Below are 12,176 nucleotides of genomic sequence, written 5' to 3' on the forward strand. Positions count from 1 at the left end.
GAGAAGATGCAGCACTTAAACACTTCATGAATGTTTTCCCCAGAAAATATACTTTTTTTTTTTCTTTGACAGGCAGAGTTAGACAGTGAGAGACAGAGAGAAAGGTCTTCCTTTTTCCATTGGTTCACCCACCAAGTGGCCGCTACGGCCAGCGCGCTGCGATGATCCGAAGCCAGGAGCCAGGTCTCCCATGCGGGTGCAGGGCCCAAGCACCTGGGCCATCCTCCACTGCCTTCCCGGGCCATAGCAGAAGGCTGGACTGGAAGAGGAGCAACCGGGACAGAATCCAGCGCCCCAACTGGGACTAGAACCTGGGGTGCCGGTGCCACAGGTGGAGGATTAGCCTATTGAGTCACGGCGCCGGCCAAGATGATATACTTTCTTTAAAACACTTTACCATTTTATTTGGCCGTACATTAACATGCTTTTCTTCCTGAAAAAATGGATTTATATTAACAGTGTAACTTCTAATGTAAAAACATGCAAGAGATAGTTAACTGAAGTCCCACCATCCTGAGTGACTTCAGTCATATATCAAAAGTGATGTACTGAATAAGTTACAAAATTTTTAAATGACAAAAATGTGTAGATTCATGCTTACATGTTCAACTAGGGTGAAACTAAAACAGCATGTCACAAAAATAATACTTAAATTCTCTAAGTTAACCAATATGATATTTCCCCAAAGTTAAATATTAAGTTTTGTCAAATAAATGTTAATAAAATGAATCACTGAAAAGTGATGTTTTCTAATTTTTTACCAAAATATTGATAGCCATTTCAGAGCATCAATTTGAATATTTTCTATAATACACACCAAAATCTGATTAACTAACAAGAAATTTCTTGCAATACAAAAGGATAACAGATAATTAAAATATTTACTTTATAATTCAAACCATATATATAATTCACCCTTCCTAAACCTTCTAAAGTAATTAGGAACTGTGACACTTTCTTTTGCCTAAAACTCTGAGGTGAAAGGGTTTTAATAATGTCATAAAAGTAGAACCACAACCCTCCTTTCTGTATTAAATTGTAGCTATCAGCTTAAAAAGTTTATAAAGAAAGGTGGCAACTTGTAAAGCTGTTGTGTACAGTTCCTAAACAAAATATTTCCAGGCAAACTTAGTCAAAAGTGCTTAAAGTGACCCTAAAAAACAACATCCCTTGGACACTTGTTAGTGTCGAGATGACTGTAATGTCTGCCAGGTAGGGGTGAGAATTCACAGTGTGACTTTGCACTGTGATGGTGGTATATGCTGAGCCACAGGGAACTTGACTGTCGTAAGTATGATTATGGGACTGAGCTGACAGTGAAAATCCTGGCTGATCCACATGTGGACAACCAAATTTCCCACCATCTGCTATCTGTCTCAAAACATTGTCACTGCTTGTCTCTGGTAATTTTCTGGAGAAGAGAAAAATCTCGGGATTTTCTGTGCTGATGGAGCCATGTTAGCCACAGTCCTTTCATATCTGCTGCTAAGGGATGTGGAGGTAGGGCTTGAGTTTCCAGCATGGTAGTGGCACTATGACAAACCGACATCCTGTGAGGCGTGAGTATTTCCTGATCTAAATTGAATTTTGATGGGCCATCCAAAAACTTTGATTCCATTAAATAGATTCATTGCATATGAAACAGACACCTCATATTTGAAATTTACAAATGGGAACTGCTTTGGTTTATCATCCTTACCTTTCTGGAATTTTTACCTGTAATAATGACCTAGTCTGGTGGAAAAGCTCGAACAGGAGCTCTTCTGTGACTTTAGTTTCAGTGTTGCCCACAAAGAGAGTGCAGTCTACTTCCATGGTTACTGCCCCACTCAGCGGAGGGATGCATCCCTCTCTTTGCAAGTGGGTAACTGCCATGCCTCTCCATGTCTCTGGCCTCACTTTCTGTATCCACAAAGTGAGTGAGTGGTTTTGAACAGCTCTAAAATGTCATGTACTTTTCTAGTTTAACTGTGTGTTAGTTAGACAAATGCAGGAATCAGAACTGTGTGAACCTAGAGGAGAATATTAGGCCTACTTGTTAACATGCTTCCAAACCACATTGAAGTACCTGGATTAGAATCCCACCTCCATCTCCTGATTCTACCTTCTGTCCAGTACAACCCTTAAGAGGCATCAGTGATGGCTCTGGTACCCTGTGGGAAATTTGTGTTGAGTTCCTGGCTTATGGTTTTGGTCCCAGCACAGCCCTGCCCATTGGGGACAATTGGAGAGTGAACCAATGGATGGGAGGTCTCTTTCTGTCTCTCTGCCTCTGAAATTAAAAAAATAAATAAATAAAGCTGTGCTTACCCTATCATCTCTTCCCTTTTTTCCCCTCTCTCTCTCTTCATAGGTATGTGTATGTGTCTGAATGTGTTCATATGTAAGTATAGATGGAAATGACTGGCTGCATATAGACTAAAACGTTAACTGAAGTTATTCCAGGAACTTGGATTATGTAGGATTTAAATTTCCATCTGTATACTTTACCAAATATTCCAAATGTTATACAATCTGGATGCATCACAATTATGATCAAGAAAAGTAGAACATATTTAGAAGTAATATTCCCATCATCATATTGGAGAACAAACTTATTCATGTGAAAACCCATGCAGCAGTAAAAGTCCTTGGTCATTCATACTCTGTGGGAAGGAGATCAGACCTCTTGTAATAGTGCCTGTGGCTCTGGGTTTTCCCAGATATCATTGTGACTGCTGAACAGATACCCACATTGTTCCTGATCTCACTGGCAATTTCATTGTTTCTACTGGAAGACAACATAGGCTGCACTCGCCAGAAGAAATAGTGAGAGTAGTGAGTTCAAGAAAGGATGGAGAGTTTTGTGAGTGTTTTGAGAATAGCAAGGAAGACAGGGATGGATATCCAATGTTTGTGGAGGGGAGCCATCCACGTAGTGGGGAGAAGGTGTTTTTGTTTGCTTTTTCCTCCTTTTTATTAATATAAAGAAAACAGATTTCATGCATTCCATAGGTACAGATTCAAGAAGACAACCACACTTACCTCACTGCCCTGTTCTTTCCCCTTCCCCTCCCCTGTCATCCTCAGTTTTTGCATAGACATAATTTTAAACTACTCCATCTTTACAGGCTTAATTTGCCACTAATCTTAATATTCAACAAGTAAAAAGTAGGAAGACCATAGTTCCACAAGAGTATAAATGAGCTAAAAATGACAATCATATCCCAAAATGTCCATTTCATGCTTATACAGATTTTCTTTAGTAACAGAATACCTGAGACTGGGAATTTATAAAGAATATAGATTTATTGATTACAGTTCTGAAGCCTGCAAAGTCCCAGAACAATGCATCAGAATCTGACAGGAGCCTTCTTCCTGCATCATGACAGGAAGGCACGCGGAGGGCATCACATGGCAGGACAGAGCCAGTGCACCAGCTGGATCTCTCTTCCCTCTTCATGTGAAATCACTGACACCATCATGGGGGCTCCACCCTCATGATCTCTTCTAACCCTAATTCCTCTCCAAATGCCGCTGGCACATGAGTTTTGAGATTGAGTATTCAACATATGAACTTCTGGGAGATGCAATCAACCTATGACAGAGGAAAAAAGTCCAGGTTCCTTTTGTGTAGAACAAATATTTTGCAGCAGTCTGAAATCTCATTTTTCTGTGTCTTCAGTGCCATGTAAAAAGAGGCAGGCAATAGATGATCTTATTACCTGTGGGTGAGATGTGCATTTGGGATGGCACAGGGTTACTGTAGAACGTTATCAAGTGGTTATCACCAGTTGTCAAGTTGTGACTATCTTGTTTTCATCAGATATTCATATGCATAGCCACATGGGACATGAGCCTGTGTCATGTTTTCCTCCTCAGTTCAGTCAGATTGTATTCTTCAGTATGAGAAATCTGGCTGTAAATGTCTTGTGAATTTAAGTTTTGCATCGACACAATCTTTTTCTCTTGCATCATTGGGAATGGAATTATGCTTGCTACCAATAGTCTGAAGAGCATTTGGTCAGTCATATCCTTGCCCTTTCTTGTTTTAGGATTGAAATAGAGGATCAGATGAAACTTAGAGGTTTATGATAATTGGTGCAGATGAAAAAGCTGAAATTCTGTTGCTGCCTGGCCCTGAGTGAGCTGTGCCCCCAGAGGCATCAGGGAATCCAGAGGCAGAATGAACTGGTAGGATGCATTTATTTAGTAAATAGCAATCTTTGGAGTAAATAACTAAAGTAAAAGTCTCAATGTTGGATAGACATATTTTATTCTGAGTTTAGAGAGAGAATTATCCAATTAACTTCTTTATGTTCAGACATAACACCTTATAACCAACCTTCCATGGGCTGCCTGAAACCATCTACACTTTGCAAATGCAAATGGGATTGCAAGGTCCTCTCCCACCTAAGGACCCCCTGCAGCGCTGGGAGAATCAGTGCTGCTGCTGAATTCTAATTCTTCCTACATCTGACTAACTTGAAAGAATTTCTGTCTGATCTTGCATTCTGAGTCTGTGTTGTTTTTCAAAATCTAGGTTCTCTTGTATCCAAGGCAACCACTGGAGTGAAGATAATCCAAAGTGGGAAGCCTCCTGTGTGTTTATATCACAACCCTAGTCCCTTGATAGTGACTATATTGATACTGTCATTTTGACCCTTTGGGGCCAAAGCCTCCAATAGCCGATAGTGTTTGGTGGCATTGTGATAAATGTGGATAAATGAGGGGGATGTTTCTATCCTTACCCCACCACACCTACCCGTCTGTTCATCAACTAGTACAAAATTTTGTACAGACTAGGATAGAGAAGGCTCTGTGTCAGTTACAGTTGCTGATATAGTGCCCCTGTATACCTATGTTTTGTTGACTTTGGTGGTGAATGTACCAGTGGTGAGTGAACTTGAGTGTTTTCAATTACGGAAACTGATTTGTGCATCCTGATGTGGTGCTGCAGTCTGAAAAACATTTGAGTTTCAGTACTATGTTGACATGGTTTGAATGTGTTTCCCAAAACTTCTGTGTTGAAAATCTAATCCTGTAAACAATGTTGAGAGATGGGACCTTTAAGAGGTGATTAAGTCATGAAGGTTGTGCACTCATGAATGGTTTGGTGCCTTTATTGTTGGACGGAGTTACCTGTCTCAGGTAATAATAAGAGGACGAGTTTGGCCCTTGTCCTTCCATCCCTCTACCTCCTATTCCCTTCCCTCCTCCTCCTCTCTCTCCTCCCTTTCCCATTTTCTTATATTCTTTCACCCTTCCATCTTCCACTATGGAATGTTGCAACAAAAAGGCCCTTGCTAGATGTGGGTCCCTTAGCCTTGAACTTCCCTGACTCCAGAATTATAAGAAACAAATCCGTTCTTTGTAAATCACCCCGTCTCAGATGCTCTGTTATAGCAGTGCAGATAAGGACTAAGACAGGTGTCCAAAACTATACTGGCTATCCATTACCTGGGACAGTCTGCAAACTATGGGAAGAACAGGCCAGACACACCCAGCACTGCTAGCACCTCTCTCTTCTAGAGTTATTTTGGTGTGAGTGAATTGTTCACACTCAGTGAAAAGCAATATCCACTCTAATTATGCTGAAGACCTATTTTCTAGAGGCACCAACCTTGTCATGTTTGCAGTCAGATACAGATGTTTACTCTGGGTTTGGATTACTAAGATGATACCTTTTTAATGTATATCTTACAGCTTGACCATTTTATTCAGGAGTTCTGAGACAACTTTTCTGCTGAGTATTGATAACTTCCCTCTTTCACTGTTGTGGGAAGAAGGGAAAACAGGCCTAATATCTCCTTTCAGGCTGTCTGATCCACGCAAATAAAATCTCACAGACTCTGGCCAGCCTCAGGGAGTGGATGAGAAATTGGGTCATGTTCTGCTAATTCAAAAACAATATTGCAGCCATATATGAAAAATTGTGCCTTAGTTCATGCAGCATTGCTTTTCTTATCCCACCCTCAAGAACCTATTAAAACGATCCATTTCCAGTTATTATCTACTTTAAACATTTTAAAAAGATTTTATGTATTTATTTGAGAGGTAGAGTTACAATCAGTCAGAGGGAGAGACAGAGAGAAAGGTCTTCCATCTGCTGGTTCACTCCCCAGATGGCTGCAACGGCTGAAGCTGTGCCGATCTGAAGCCAGGAGCCAGGAGATTCTTCCAGGTCTCCCACACGGGCGTAGGGGCCCAAGTAATTGGGTCATCTTCTACTGCTTTCCCAGGCCATAGCGGAGAGCTGGATTGGAAAAGGAGCAACTGGGCCTAGAACCGGCACCCACATAGGATGCTGGCAACAGAGGCAGAGAATTAACTCACATCACCTCAGTGCTGGCCCCACTAGTTATTATCTTTAAAATGATAGCTGTCTACTTCTCTGGTCTAGGCCCTGAAGCCTGGATGCTCTCCTAATCCTTATGATCTGAAAACTCTTATCTGCAAAGGAATTCATATTTGTTTTTCATTAAATAAATGGTGCTTCTCTCTGTGGATCCAATCCACTTTGTAATGTTGTGAAGCAGATAAAGTTTGTCTTCAGCATTTTATCAGCTTCTCTTTGAAGAACCCTTTTTATTTTTGCAAACTTATTCTTAACCACCCAGGAATCCATCTTATTCTAGAATTCTGTACAATGCTCTCAAGACAACCCCACACATCAACTTTCTCAGGGGATAATTTCATCTCTCTTGATACAAGCCTTTAAGATTCGTTTTTATAGCATTCTAATTGCCAGTTTAATTTACCAAATAGACTCTAAAATGTACAGTGACTCAAATGACAGAAATGTTTCTTGCTCAAGAGACTTTGGGTGAAGAAAAAGTTGTTGGCCCAACTCTTGTCTAGGTCAGTACTGAGGGCTGAGGCGGATGGAGACATCACATTCTTTCACATGTGGTTCCTGTGGTCATACTGTGGTTGTTTCTATGCTGGTCCACCACAAGGATTATGGAACATTTGCAGGGGGTGCTACAGGTCAGGTTTGGAAGGGCCACACTTCTGTTTTTCCAATGAATTCACCCAACTATTGGACAGCCTGGATGTCAATTCCTAGGGTCAGTACTTCCCTCCAGAGTAGAAAATATGGATTTCGTGGGAATGTTTGGCCATCTTCATGAAAGTTCACCTCTCTGGCCCCCAAATAGTCAGGCTCACCTTGTTTGTCAAGTATAGAACAAACACATTCACTATTTTCTAGACAAACCACCACAATCTCATCCAGTACTGCATCTAGTTCAGTATCCAGATGTTTGGGTCATTCTGTCAAGCCTGATGAGACTTGTGTCTAGGGGTTTGTGGTTCCATGCACACCCCTCCAATACATGATAGCAAAGCAGAGATAGAATTATCTCTAAAAACTCCCTCTAGAAAAGGAAAGAATGGCGTTCTCATGGCCTTCAGGAATTCTTCCTTGTGAGATCCCATCTGGCACTCATTGTGCAGCGTCTCTGCACTGGCATAGGAGGAAGCCTCTGGCACTGGCTCTGCTTTTCAGGCTTTCCCTTGTGCAAGGTCCTCCATAACCTCCAGTGGGGCAGTATCACCTGTGCAGTCTGTTTCCCCAGTGAGGCTAGGATCAAAGCCATGGAAAGCAATGAGCTTGGTGTATAGAGTGTATCTTCACCTGATCATTTATGAAATGCTGGTTACTGCATGTGGGAATTTTTAATGAGCTTTTGTAGCTCAAAGTCTTTTATGATTTTTCCTCATATTGTATGGCTCCATAAGTAGTCAGTTTCAATGTCTTGAATGGCCCCCACATTTTAAAATTCCCTTTTTCTTCTCCCACTTATTTCTTTTGCAGAAACCAAGATTTGACTGAACTCACTTTATGAACTAGTTAACTGTTGATGTTTACCATAACTACTGATGTTTACCAACATCATTCGCTTACAGTACTACACATTGATTAGCCCAAGTATTCTGAAAGACAGGAGTCCACACATGGCCTAGCTGAACCCTTTGTAATGTTGAGATGTTGATAGCCAGTTCTGAGTTTTCATCCAAAGGCTCAACCAAGGGAGGATCCGAGTCCATTTCCACAGAGTTGCAGTTCACAAGCAGCTCCTTGTGGGCTGATGAACTGAGGTCCTAGTATCTTCCTGACCATTGACCAGAGGCTACCACATGGAACTTTCTAGCAAAGTTGTTTTTTTGATCAGAGTCAACAAAAGGAAAGTGTGTTTCAGCAAGCTGGCCATTACAGTCATAATCACAAAAGTCATGTCCTGTCCTTTACCATTTGCTAGCGGTAAGAAGCAAGTTTCAGATTCTGCCTACAATCAGGGGGAAGAAATTACACAGGGATTGCACACCAGGAGATGAGTGTAATTTCAGGCCACCCAGGAGTCTGTTTGAGAACCTACTGTGTGTGAATATATATGATAGCAATTATTTTCTGCAACGGAATCTGGAGCAATCATACTCTTATCTCAAAGAGAAGAACACTAAAGTTCAGGTCAATGAGAATCTGATAGTAAATGCAGTAGCAGGGGTTCCAGTTTAGTAGTTAATGTAACACATTTAGGGGCAGGAGAGTGTAGGGAGTCAGTGGAAGGAGCATTTAGTGTGTAAAGGCAGCAAGGCTTAAAACAATAGGTTGGGGTTGGTTTGAAAAGGGTTTGAATGTTACACTGAGGCTATATTCTGCAGTTCCTGGAGGAGCTTTTGTGCTTGAATGACTGAGGACATCTACCCCGCCTGATTAGTTTTAAGGAAAAGTCATAATTGTCTAAAATAGTTTGTGTTCACAGTGGATAGAAAAATAAAATGTTTACTGACACCACTGGGTGAGTCTGAAATGATCAACTTTGAGTGACGTATGACTATAATTTTAAAAAGTTTTAGAAAATTTTGCTTATATAATGGTCCATGATTCTTACAATCTTTTCTCTATTGAGTAGAACTTCTCATAGTAATTTGTGGCACAAGTTTATGATAAATTTAGGGCATATTAAGCCTTTTTTTCACATATTCAAGATTTATTTGCAGTGTGAACATTCAAAAGTCTTTCTTTTAGCTATTTAGAAATATACAATATATTACAGTTGACAATTGTTACCCTACTGTGTAATAGAAGACAGGAAAGGGGGCTGATGCTGTGGTGCAGTGGGTTAAAGCTCCAGCCTACAGTGCCAGCCTCCCATATGGGAGCCAGTTTGAGTCCCAGCTGCTCCATTTCTGATCCAGCTCTAGGCTACGGCCTGGGAAAGCAGTGGAGGATGGCCCAAGTCCTTGGGCTCCTGCACTCACATGGGAGTCCTGGAAGAAGCTCCTGCCTCCTGGTCTCAGATCAGCACAGCTCCAGCCATTGAAGCCATCTGGGGAGTGAACCAGCAGATGGAAGTCCTCTCTCTCTGGCTCCACCTCCCTCTCTGTAACTCTTTCAAATCAATAAAATAAATCCTTTTTTTCAAAAAAGAACACAAGAAGGATTATTTTTACAATAAGGAAATACTTTTTCAATAAAAGTAAACCTTTCTGAGCTTTAATTAATTCAATTTTAAAAAATTTTTATTTTTAAGCATTTTTTTGAGAAACCTAATTAACCTTGAAGAACCCAAGAATGATACATCTGTTATCAGCACTTATACATAAATATAGCTTATGAAGGATAAGAATATCCTCCTTTTAATACACTAAAACAAAGTAAATCTTTGAGAACAAGTTTTACTATTAACTCTCATAATCCAACTCTTTGAGGACAGGGGTCCTGCATGGGAAATTAGTGCACAGCAACTCCTGTTGTTAATTTAACAATTAACGCTCTTATGTATGTGGTCAGTGATCACCTGAGGCTCTTGACATGCGCTGCCTATGCTGTGAAAGCCTTTTTTTAAAAAGATTTATTTTATTTATTTGAAAGACAGATTTACAGAGAGAGGTAGAGACAGAGAGAGAGGTCCTCCATCTGGTTGTTCACTCCCCAGATGGCCACAACGGCCAGAGCCACGCCGATCTGAAGGCAGAAGCCAGGAGTTTCCTCTGGGCATCACACATGGGTACAGGGGCCCAAGGACCCGGGCCATCCTCCACTGCTATCCCAGGCCACAGCAGAGAGCTGGATCGGAAGAGGAGCATATGGGACTAGAACCAGCGCCCGTATAGGATGCTGGCATTTCAGGCCAGGGCTTTAACCCACTGCGCCGTGGCACCAGCCCCAAGTGGAAGCCTTTTGAGTCCACTGACTCCTTCTGTATTTAGACAAGGCCATGAGCAAAGTGGAAGTTCTCCCCTCCTCTCAGAGTAAAGTGCTTCCTTCTTTGATGACCACTTCTTTCCACTGGAGTCTCACCCAGATAGGTCCTTCATGTAGGACACCTTTTACCACAGTGGCTTGGCATTCTATGTCTGAAATGCTCTCATGGGATTTTCAGCCAGACCAGAATGCGTTAGGGGCTGATTCTGAGGCCACAGTGCTACTTAAAGTGATTGTCATTCTATGAGTCTGCTGCGTGGACTGCTTCCCATGTTGGAGCATTCACTCCTTTTTAATTCTATTATTATTACCAAACCCTTAATCCTATTTATATAATTTTAACACTTAATCCTACCTGTATGATCACTTTAACACTTAATCCTATCCATATGTTCACTTTAACACTTAAAGTGCTGTTTTTTCCACCTAGCTTAAGAGGATTTGGGGTCCCATGGCAAGTTTTAAATTGTACCTTTAAAAGTAAGTCTGTAATAATGTATGGAGACCTATACAATTTTACAGTTACAAACTTTATAATTTCACAATTACAACATTAGGAACCTGGTGATTCTTCCCACTGTGCCTGCCCTCCCATCCACACTCCCACCCCCTTCCTCCTCCCTCTCTTATTCCCACTCTTATTTTTTACTAACATTTATTTTCTTTTTTTAACTTTTATTTAGTAAATATAAATTTCCAAAGTACAGTTTATGGATTACAATGGCTCCCCCCCCCCCCCCCATAACTGCTTGCAAATGGTCAAGTGTGCAGGCTCTACTTTGGGCTACACTACAGGGTTTTGAGGAAAGAGAATCTTGTTCATTTTGCAGTTCAGCAACAAGGACAGTGCCCACTATATCACAGGATCTCTATGCTGGATTGTTAAATAAATAAGTTATATATTCCATCTTCAGACTGGTGTAAAAATGAAGGCAGAACTCAGGAGCTAAAAGCTTTGGGCAGCCAGAAGAGAACTTTTCTATGGTGTTTTGTAAGAAACCTTGAATAATTCATTGGACATCAAAGATTCAGTCCAAAACACAGAAAACAGACTAGAAAAGATGTTTAAAGTCATATAATTTAGAACATTTTTAAAAGGTTACATGATAGGGACTGTGAACTTTTCTGTTCAAAGGGTTTACAAGTCATTTTGTTGCGGAGTTTTCTGTGGAAGTGCCAACTTGACTTCCTGGTAGAGGTGACACTGCATTTTCTGTGGAAATGCCACTTTGGCTTCCTGGCAGAGGTGATATTTATGCTTGAAGGACAGCTCTGCCAGATTATAGGACATGTGAGGAACTCTTGTCCAGGGGAGCCATGTGTTTCTGATCAGTCATCTGCTTGTCCCTTCAACAGTGAAATGACATTCACAGAATGCAAGTGCTCTTGGTGCTATGTAGTGTGTAGTGTCTCTAGGTGTCCACGCACCACTTGTGGCAGGACTGTCTTTGATTCTGTGGGCTTCTTCACAGTCTAGAGCTTGCTGTCACTTAGGCCTCTGGGAACCCTTCTTGCACACTACAGCATTCTTTTTGCAAGATGTTAGTTTCAGCAAGGATGTTAGCACTAATTAATTTATTTTAATTCATAGAAACTCAGAGCTAGACAAGTGTTAGAGCCCCTTTCTCCCAGTCCTCTGTGGGAGTTTACAAATTGGTGCTCCAAAAATGTCCACATAAAATCCCAGAAAGCTGTGGATGCTAAAAGGGCATTTGCTTATGGAAGCATGTAAACCATATTAAAATCATTTGGGATTATCTGCTTGGCCCTCAATCCAATGACAAGCATAGTTATAAAAGAGAGGCATAGAGAAATATGAGGCAGACAGAAGAAAAAATGATGGCACAGCTTAGAGTGATGTGGCCAGAAGTCAAGGGATGTCAGAAACCACTAGAGGATGGAAGAGGTGCAAAGGGATTCTTCCCTGGGTCTCTGTAAAAGGGTGTGGCTGTTTACCACTGTGATTTAGGACTTTTGGCCTGTG

General features: G+C 41.2%; 1 protein-coding gene and 1 pseudogene across 1 annotated transcript in view; one reads left to right on the forward strand and one right to left on the reverse strand.

Moving 5' to 3' along the window:
* GABRG3 (gamma-aminobutyric acid type A receptor subunit gamma3) overlaps positions 1 to 12,176 on the forward strand; it is a 679,184-nt gene that overhangs the window by 111,623 nt on the left and 555,385 nt on the right. The window lies entirely within an intron of this gene.
* Positions 1,129 to 1,815, reverse strand: LOC100341038 (RNA-binding protein 7 pseudogene; annotated as a pseudogene).

Source organism: Oryctolagus cuniculus, chromosome 12 (genome assembly GCF_051225735.1).
Source record: "Oryctolagus cuniculus isolate XC-2025 breed Fujian yellow rabbit chromosome 12, ASM5122573v1, whole genome shotgun sequence".
Lineage (NCBI taxonomy): Eukaryota > Metazoa > Chordata > Mammalia > Lagomorpha > Leporidae > Oryctolagus > Oryctolagus cuniculus.